The following is an 11,287-nucleotide window of genomic DNA, read 5'->3' as shown; positions in this document are numbered from 1 at the left end:
CGAAAATCCAAAAAAAATAATATTGTGGAAATCATGTTCAGGTCCTTTATACTCCCCCAAAAAATTGATATCTGTGCATCAAAAAGATAGCAGTAAAAATGCAAGGGAAAAGTAATAGAAAACGTAAAAAGTGTGTAATAATATAAAGTAAAAACATTAGTGACAGACCCAAATGTAGTCAACTCTTGTTAGTACAGCTTCATCTCTTTTTTTAATTAACTAACTCGTTTTTTGTTCACTACTACCGGCATTTTGATATATGACTCATTTACAGTTTTAAGTGTGTTTACCCTAACTCTTTTAATTGGTTTACCACATCAACATGTACTTGTTAGTGACTAAGTCATCATTGCATGGGGGATGGTTTGTCTTACATTGCAGCCTTTATATAGGATTTCCACTTCGGAACTTCTTCGTAATATAAAAGTTACATACACTAATAAAGGAAAGAAAGTAGTAAATATTATTGGATTGTGTGATGGTTTCTTTCTTCGTTTGAAGTATGTTTTTATTTTAATAACTTTCTTCAGTTTTTTCAGTTATTTTAGTTTTGTGTGTGTGTGTGTGTGTGTGTGTGTGTGTGTGTGTGTGTGTGTGTGTGTGTGTATATATATATATATATATATATATATATATATATATATATATATATATATATATATATATATATATATATACACACATATATATGCTTTTACATTCCTGGGTATGAGAGATCTGACATTGTTTTGCTAAAAGTAGTTTGTGCATATCTCATTGGTATCCATCAAGTCATATAATAGTAGTTTTGTTCTGACTTTGTTTTGAAACGCTTGATAAATTATAGATTCTTTGGCATCCATTTATCCCAAGGAGTCATGGGATTTGCACCCCTGTTGGACTGATTTGAGCATCATCTTCTGTGACTGTGCAGTCCAATCCAGGAGAGGCAAACCTGAAATTGACTAGAGTCCAGTGTTTGTAGGTTACCTAAGTTGTTATTTATGATATCCATGATTATCCTCTCCATAATCTCACACTGCAGTTTCATTAGTCTAATGGGGCATTAGTTTCATGGGTCCATGGATGAGCCACCCTTTTGCAGTGGTATAACTGTTGCAGTCCTCTATTTATTATGTACAGAGCCTGTTTGGAGGCTGTGCATGAATAGAGACTCTAGCAGGACCAGTTGTTCATGTTTCATGCTATTAAAGGAGTATCCAGGGATATAATCAGGACCCATTTATGCAGGGTTCTTGGCGATGGAGAGTAAATTGAGGACCTACTCTCTAGTGATTGTTGGGTGTGAAATGGATGTCAGAATTTTCCAAATTTCCCAAGGAATATCCATGGGGTAAAGTTTTGAACCATTTTTCTCAGTCAGGAGATTAGCTGTATCTTCTGGTTCTATGTAGGATGCATCATTTACAATTAATTTACATTGCTGTCTATTGTCTTTGAGGTTTCAGACATAGCTGATGAAAGCCTTGTGGCTGTCCTAGTCCTGGGGGTTATTTACCACACATTTTGCTTTTGTGGACTTTATTAACCTTCTTAGTTGATCATTTAGGATAACGAGGGAGATTTTACCTTGCTGGGTATTGCCCGTCTTAATTTCTGTCTTGAGTTTTTTTCTGTTGTTGTATAGCCTATTAAAGTTGGAATTTCACTAGGATGACTTTTTTTTTTTTTTTTTGCATCAGCCCTGTTCTCATTTTGGGTGGTTTAAGCAGTTTCTATAAACTGTTGATATGGTTATACAGGGTTTCTCTAAACATTTCTGGATAGGCAGTAGTATTCTCAGGGATAAGGGGCTTGACATTTTATTTAGTTGTGGGAAGTTTTCTTTGGAGTAATTCTTAAAAGTTCTAGGATTTCCATGTGTCCTCATTTTTACTTTTACCTCAAAGGAGACAGCTTTATGGTTTAACCTTTCTGTCAAAGACACTACAGGGTGGTAGTGGTGGGGAGGGTGTGTGGCATTCTGTCATGTTTGTGAGGACAAGAGGGAGGATGTTTGAGCAACTTGCTGGTCCAGGTTGTTGCCATTTACATAGTGCAGGAGTCTCTGGGCCTGTCAGGAGTCGTATATGATTCTTAGTTTATATTGGGGTAGTTGAAATTGCCCATGAGTATGGTGTTGGGTTGTTTGGAAGTGTGAGTGCCTTTAAGTAAATTTTATGGCTTTTCTGAGTCATATAGGGGATCTATAATTTGTCCAAAATGTAATAAAAAGTCTATGCATCTAGGATTACTTATTCTATATACAGTATTTGTAGTAATTTTATTCTTAGCAGTTTATCTGTACCCTTTCAAATGGTACTGCTTATATAAATTTCATCATATTGCATGCATTTAACTTACTTTACACATGTCGAAATAACTGATTCATCAAGTTTGTCCCATTCATAAATGGAGCTCCCCATACTTTTCTAATCAGCATGGGAGAGGGGTGCTTTTACCTCACCTCTTAACTAATATAGACATGCTCTGGCAGCAGCATGTCTTGTGTGAATATTTTATCATCAGTATTCACAGCATAATAACCAAAACCAAAACAACTTAAAAATTAAAAAAATAATAAGAGAGAGCTTTGTTTTTCTTTTTTTTTTTTTGGCAGCTTCCTACCCCCATCATATATCTGGCACACCACTAGTTATAATATAAATATATATATATATATATATATATATATATTTATATATATATATATATATATATATATATATATATATATATATATATATATATATTTATATTTATATATATATATATATATATATATATATATACAGATATACCAGCTTCAAGATCACTGGGTCTTGGGAAAAGTAAACATCCATGGGATAATGCATTCTTGATCTTAAAATGCAAAGCCAGATGTTCACACATAAGATGTGATAAAAGGAAGCTTCTCTTCATCAGTAAGAGTGGTGAGCTTTGAGCAGCCTGTCTGTCGCTTGAGGAGTGGTTTCAGCTCAGAATCTGTAGTTTTATTGGCCATTATGGGCTATTTCTATCCTTTTCATCTTTCTGTTTAAAAACCCATGTTTGCACAGTTTTTGCACTTGTATTACCTCAGCCAGAGCCTACCTGCATGTCCTGCAGAGTTCTAAAGCAGCAGAAGGAGAAAAGAGAGACTTTGAGTGGATTAAGTACATCTGTTTTTCTTTTTATTGCTTATTTTCGCTAACCGCACTATTCCAAGCATTTTGTATTAACTTTTCTACTTATTTGAACTGCTTTTTAAATTCTGATACTGTTTGCACGTTACCTGATCACGTTTAAGTATTTTTTCAACTGTTTAATTGCTGAGGGCTGCACACTTAAGTGCGCTAGCCATTTTTCTGCCTTGAAAGTGTATGTATTACTGTATCTGTTGTAATTAAAAAAAAAAATCCTATCTCTCTACTTGTTCCCACCTTTCTATAACCAGTAGAGTCCAGTTTTCAGATTTTGCTGAATTCTGGACTATTTTGTAGTTTCTGTGTTGCCCAAACCTTACTAAGATAGTAGGAAGCTTCTCTGTTCATCAATGAGAGTGGTGAGCTTTGAGCAGCCTATCTGTCACTGGAGCAGTGGTTTCAGCTCAGAATCTGTAGTTTTACTGGCCATTTTGGGCTATTTCTATCCCTTTCATCTTTCTATTTAAAAACCCATGTTTGCGAGGTTTTGCACATTGTGCATTACCATTTAACTATGGTTAAACTATTCCCAGTGCCTGAAAGTCTGCTGTTCAAATTTTCCCCTAGAACTAGCCAGTTTTCTAGTTTTAGCACTCAAAACTGTTTCTTTGTGCTCAGCACTTGTTCAAAACTCATTGCAAGCACTAAATATACAAATGACTGCAGCACTCAGTTTTCCTCACTTGTCAAGAGGAAAACAGTTTTTAGTACTTAAATTGATAAGCACCTAACCAGGCATGTCTAAGGGTCAGCTCCCGGTGATTTTCCCTGTCCACCTGATGAATCTGGGCATCTTGGGGCAATGTAGCATTTGCCTCATGTACACTGACTACCCTCTCCTCCTACCACCCAACACTACAACCTGCGAGAGATGCACTTATATAACCAAACTGGAAAAAAAGCTGTCTCCAGCCAAGACTGGACTAGACAGTCGAGAAGAAGGTAAACACCTGCACCATACCACACTCAACACATAGTCCATCAAAACCTGCACCACCTAAACCCACACATAGTAACACAAAGCACACACCTACATTCACAGAGGCTGTCAAAAATCTGCCTAAACAGAGACTTCCAAAGCTGAAACGCAAGCAACCACCACCCCAACACTACCCAAATGACACATAGCCCACAAAATCCGTATGCCACTTAACCACAGCCCATAAGGCAAAACAACGTACCCAACACACTAGTCATAGGTGACTCTATAGTTAGGCACACTGATGTTCCTTTCACCAGGCTAAACAAGGAGAAAGTTACTGTCATCTGCCTGTCATGTGCCAGGATCCGCCACATAACGCACGCACTTAGGTCACTCTGCAACTACAAATATGACTATGTCATTGTCCACATTTGGGTGAATGGCCTGAGGTGTACCTCCATGGACTACATGAAAAGAGACATGGAGGAGCTCTTGGATCATGTAGCCCAGGCAGGTATGACACTTGCCCTGAGTAGCATCCTGCCATCACCCAGAAAGATACCACGGTACAAGGACAAAATGATTGACTTCAACAATTAGGTAAGCTTCTGGTGTCATTCTAAGGGGATCCCAGTATCTGTCTGCAAGGGATGACATGATCAACAGACCATGATGCTTTGTCAGAGATGGCCTGCACCTGTTGCCCCTGGAATTCCGGATACTGGCTAAGGCTCTTGCCACCCCTATAGTGCCTTTTTTAGACAAGGTTCAAATGTCAAACTCACCACCATTGTGGGTACAAACAAGCTAAATCTGAGGGTAATGCTACTCAATGCTAGAAGTCTAAACCTCAAAATGCACTCACTTGAGGCACTCCTTAAGATGGAGAACATCAACATCTGCGCAGTGACAGAGACCTGGTTTAAGGCTCCAGAGAGCACCTTTGCATTACCAGGCTATAATTCATACCACATCCTTCGGCCACCTAACCTGGACTGAAACACTAAAGGAGGAGGTGTGTCCATATTCATAAAGGATAGCCATACCTCCAGGCTACTTGCTCAACATAATGTATCTGAAATTATCCAAGTACAATTAAAACTGGGCAAGACTGCAATCCAGGTTATAGCTTATTACAGATCCCCCCGCCATGCCCCAGGTCGCTCACTCCACATTTCTTGATATACTGGATAATATAAAGGTACAGCCCAATACCCTAATAATGGGAGATTTCAACTACCCCACCATCAAATGGGAAAACTACTCATGTGCTAACTCATTTGCTCAATGTTTTCTGGAATTCATAAACCCCAATGCCCTGGATCATCTTTTCCATACTCCCACAAGGGGAAGCAGTATCCTGGACCTGGTCATTACCAATATGGGTAACCGATGCTCCATGCCAGAGGTCAACTCCTTGCTGGTCAGATCTGACCACAAGCTAATCACCCTAGACGTCCATATCCCACCCCCATCCCCCATTAAGGAAACCACCATGCAAAACGTCTTCAAAGCCAACTTCATGCTTCTTAAGATAGAAGTGGCTAACTTTGTGACACCCGTACAGATGGAAAATAGAGGCACGACTGCTGAATCCTATACAAATGCACTGTATAAGAACATACATGAGTGCATAGACCGTGCCATCCCCAACAGAACCAAGATGCTATCCTCCAAAAAAAGGAAGCCAATCTGATGGTCCCCTGCCATAAACAAACTCTACAACAGAAGGAAGAAGCTGTTGCAAAAAGTAAAATCCCATGATTGCAGGAAAACCCTAGTCAGCCTCAGTAAGAAGCTGAGGTCCCTCATAAAATCTTCCAAAGCTAGTTATGAAAATAAAATTGCCACTGATTCTAAAGACAACCACAAAGCATTCTACAGCTATGTCAAGAATCTCAGTGGCAACACTCAGATCTGCTCTGAGCTACAGCACAATGGCACTAGATTTACAGACCCAAATGATATTGCCAACATCCTGGCAGACAGGGTCAGTGCAAACTTTACCCCCTCACCCTCCAAAGGGCCCTTCTCCATCCCACAAGAATGCAAAGCCCCTGTAATCACAGACGCACAAGTAAAGACTGCACTCTCCAAAGCCAAGAATGCAGTGTCCATGGGTCCAGACAACTTCCCAGGCTGTGTTCTGCATGCACTACAGAACAAACTGGCACACCACCTAAGTGCCATGTTCAATAGCCTCACTTCAGGCTTTGTGCCTACTGAATGGCACACAGCGACGGTTATCCACTCCACAAAGGGGGTGCCACCCCGGACCCCAGGAACTACTGCCCCATTAGCCTGACTAACCTGGTCTGTAAGGCCATGGAACTCCTCATCCTGAAGCTTATAAACAAAGATATAGGTAACCTCCAAACTCTGGACCCCACTCAGGGTTTATAAAAGGTAGATCATGCCTCCTAAACCTGATTGACTTCTTTGAAGCAGTCACCAGAGCCATGGACGAGGGTAAGGTGGTGCACACAGCCAATCTTGACCTCGTGACATCGCCAAGGCTTTCAACACCATCCCCCACTCTGGTATTATAGATAAACTAACTAGACTGGGCATAAATCCCCTGTCACAAGATGGGTGGCCAACTGGCTCACAGTGAAAGTAGCTGACTCCAATTCCAACTTTAGACCAGTGACAAATGGAGTACCACAGGATTTGGTCCTGGATCCTCTCCTGTTTGGTATCTGCTTCTCAGATATCTAGGCTAATACAGCTGGTCTCTGGCTGACGAAGTTCTGACTGCAAATTAGGAGCCATAATAGAATCACCTAAGGATGTGGACATTTTGCAAAAAGCCCTCACTGATACTGATGCTTGGTGTCAAAGTCGTGGCCTCACGCTCAATGCCAAGAAGTGCATTGTTATTCCCTTTGGGAAAAATACTGTACCCATGAACTACCACATAGGCGGTAGCCTACTAAACACCAAAAGTGTAATAAGAGACCTTGGGACATAGGTGGACAGTAGTCTCTCCTTTGATAATCACTTCGCCACAGTAGTCAGGAAATTCTTCTATGTGGCACACCTCATCACAAACGGGTTCTCCTCCAGAAAAAGAGGTCACTGTTCCTCTCTGTTCATCACTCATCAGACCCATTATAAAGTACAGTGCCCCGTTTGTCATGTACCTCACAAGACATCTATAACAACTAGAAAGGCCACAGAAATACCTCACTAAGAAGATTACTGGCCTCAAGCAGATACCTTACACAGAACGTCTCAAAAAACTCTAGCTCTACTCCGTCTCATATCGCCTACTCAGAGGCGACCTCTGCCTAACATACAAAGCCATGCCTAACCCAGATCTGATGGACATGTGACACTTAAAGACATCCCAATCTCTCTAAGTCACATGCTTTACGGACCTAAACCTTGTCACCACAATAAACAGAACATGCTGGAGGGATAGATTCCTGTCCCAGAGACTTCCCATGCCCTGGAACAGACTTACCCATTCATGTCAAACAAAGCTCCTCATTAACTCTCTTTAAGAAAAATCTTGACAATTGGATGGGTAACACGAAATTCACCCCGGGGATCACTTCTGTATGTAGCTGTGCTCGACAGGGCCACAGGAAAATCATTTTCTTGGGTGGCAAAAGCCAGGGAACCTTTTCGGCCAGGCTTACATAGGCTCTAGGGCTGATAGCCTAGTACTTACCTATGAGCTATGTAAGAGTGTTGACCATTCATGTGTTGAATACAAACCTCGTACCTCCTTTTGTAAAATGGAGGTGAAGCTGATAAGTCAGTTATTTGACCATCTGTATCTTGATTATTAAGACTACATCCAGAATTATGTGATGTTTAAGGCCTGATGTCATAGCAGAATTATATATCTTACTGTTGAATAGCTTTTGAATTTGTTATTCTGATGAGCAATGAAAGTTGCACTATGTTTTCAACTGATTCTTTTCAGATGTTAAAGGTTAACCATTTCAAATGGTTGTTCTAGCCTGATTTTGGTCTTTACTTCAAATGACAATATTATTCTACTGATTCAAAATAGTATTATGTAATTTTCAAGGAAAAAAAAACATTCAAGTGGTCAACCTTATGTTGCTTAATGCATTAACTAATACCAATTAGGGAATGCAAACTGCAGAATCCCAAATGTGTCCATGCCTATAAGAAAATTTAAAATGACAATGTATTTTTGAGAAAAGTATATTCATTTTCAGTTGTTATTTCAAAAGAACATACTGATATGATTCAAAAATATAGCTTCTGTCAGAAAAAAAATGAAATGTATATACTTGCTGTGAACTGGATGACAAACAGCAATGCTTTAGTGATCTGATTGCATTAATAAGTGGACATTCAAAAGCTATGGGTCTGAAATGCTTGTATGTCCTTAAGGGTTCACTTGCATATGTACCATGGACTTCCTCCACTGGAGATTTAAGGTTTTTATAATGGAGACTCTGATGTACCTTTCTACAAAACGTGAACAACTTTTGAGCAACTTGATGGTCCAGGGTGTTGGCATTTATACAGTCCAGGAATATCTGGGCCTGTTAGGGGTCATGCATGATTCCCTGTTTATATTGGGGTAATTGAAGTTACCCATAAAGATGGTCTTGGATTGGATGGAGAGTGTATTGAGTGCCTTTAAGTAAATGTGGCTTTCCTGAATCATGTAGGGGGATCTATAACTTGCAAGGATGTGCTAAGGGAACTTACAGTGATTTTAACTTGGAAAAGCTCAAATCCATCATGCTGATGGACCAGCTTTGAGGTGTGTTAATTTTAATGTATGTTGAGACTCCTCCACCTTTTCTCTCTTCCTATGCATTATCTGGTGTGGCTTTAAACTATCTCCGTAACTGCACAGGCATCTACATTTTCCAAGGTGAGGAGAGCCTGCAGCGAGTGGAGATCCTTGTTCAGACTTCTGCTGTGGGGCAGTAACACCTTCAGATTTTCCTGATTTGTTATGGCTATACAGGAAGGTTTATTTGGTTGGAAATGCCTAAAAAGTCAGTATGTGGGTGGAAAATGTTTTGGCCAATATTTGAAATCACAGGGGGAGACAAGAGCAGACTATTGTAACAAAGCAGTCTGGTCTATCAGCCATGTCCTCCTAGGCTGGCAAATATTTTACCCACTTCAATAACATCATACTTTAAGACAGTTGTTAAAATCAATTATTTTCTGTTTGTATTATGACATCATCCTAAGAGATGGTAGAATGCTGATCAATGCTAGCTTCATAGTAGCCTGAGAGACGGTCTGTGAGCTCAGGCATGCCTCTCTTCATATAGTCCAGGGAGGTACATCTCAGATTAACACCCCCTGTGGACTATGATGGAGTTATACTTGTACATAGGGTTATGAAATTGTTTGAAATTTTCTAGGAAATAGCACAAAATAATGCATTACAACACAGCTATAGAATGCAATTACCAGGCAATTCTAGATATAAAAACATGTACAAATTATATTTTCATGTACATTTACTTCATTACTTGTGAGATTTGGGTTGGTTGACTTAAATTGTCCCCATTCAAGAAAATTGTGTATCATATTTATTTGTCATGTACTTTTAACCCAGTAAAGACATCTTCTAGGCCAGTGTTGCATTCTGTATCCTGAGCAGAAGTTGGATACCCCCAGAATGGAAATGGGGTATAATGCAACATGTCAACCCTTGACAGTGAAGGCTTAAAACCCCATTCATTTGGTACCTTTGTATAAAAGGCCATATATCAGTCCTTTTTGAGATTTGTCTATAAAACTTTCAAGTAGTTAGATCGGGACGTTTAGTTATGATATGCACCTAAAACTACAGTTCTGACCTTAGGAGTCCTTGTGCACCTCAGCCATAATTTGAGCCTTCAGCTTTAGCTGCTGCAGTCAATAGCATGTGAGCCATGACAAGTTGCATCTAAAAAAATGGTTCTTTTTATGGTGAAATATTTGGAGCCTTATTTCTTATGCAAAGGATATACAATAAATATGTATTCTGGACTGGTGCTATATAGCACAGCCTAAAACAGAAGTCATATATCTCCATAGTGGAAGCAAATGATAAGGTAAAACATGAAACTGTAGCAACTAAAAGTCCATAAACACCTGCATTTAATACCTATGTATAAAAGGCCATAAGGTAACCCTGGGAAGCTTCCTTTTGAAACATTTAGGCAATGGTAATTAGATGTTCCTTTAAAAATGCACCTAAGACTGTTATACTGCCTGTATTCTACTTCCTGAGGAGATACCATACACTACAGTGTGGAAACTGTTTTTATGCAAAATTACAGACTGTGTAAATGAAGGCCTATGAACCCCTGCATTTTGTACCAGTGTGTAAAATGCCATAGGCCTTTCCCTATTGGGATTTATTTACAAAACTTTCTGGAAGTGACAACAGGGTTTTTGGCTGCAAAATGCACTTAAAATTCTTGTTCTACCCTTAGTGATTTCTCTGTCATTAAGGATATTGTAGCTCAGTGCTAAATTTGAAACCAACACTTTTACTGTTTCAAATGATTGGGTTAAACCAGGGTGTGTTTCACTGAAAGAAACATGTGGAGAAATAAAGAGTTTTGCTTATAACAAAATGGTAACAAAGATATGTTTTGAACTGGTGCTGCATATCCCAGCCTGAATATAAGTCATGTACTGGCCAAGTAACCTTGTGTAATATAGCAGGCAGGACTGTAACAGGTGAATAATAATGTGTGTTTGTGTTTGAAAGGCAAAACCTCACATCAGTTTGAGAGTTCTGGTTGCAACTTTTCCAGAATTAGCACTAGTGACTTGGTTATTTGATGTACTGATGACTGACATTCTACCCATGTAGATTTCAGTACAGCTCAATGAAAATGAGAGTAAGAAATTCAATGAGAAACCGGAGTGATTCTTATTTCTTATGCAATGGCAACTTAGAAATCTATATTCTGGGACAGTGCTATATTGTGTGCCCTAAGGGACAGCTGTATATCCTCAGTGAAAACTGAGTATAATGCAAACTATCAGACAGCAGTGAAAATGTATATGTTCATCAACTTAATACATACACCCAGAATATATTCTGGAAACAGCTTGGAGAGAGAATATTACCTGTTACTTTAGGTTTTTGGACGATATATTTATGATTTGGAGGGGAACTGAGAGTAAACTACATGAATTTAAAGAATATTTGAACACTTCATGTGAATATTTAAAGTTTACATTTAATATA

This window comes from Protopterus annectens, chromosome 11.part0 (genome assembly GCF_019279795.1).
Source record: "Protopterus annectens isolate FY-2018-M chromosome 11.part0, PAN1.0, whole genome shotgun sequence".
Lineage (NCBI taxonomy): Eukaryota > Metazoa > Chordata > Ceratodontiformes > Protopteridae > Protopterus > Protopterus annectens.
The sequence above is the reverse complement of the archived record's forward strand: the minus strand, read 5'-3'. Positions refer to the sequence as shown.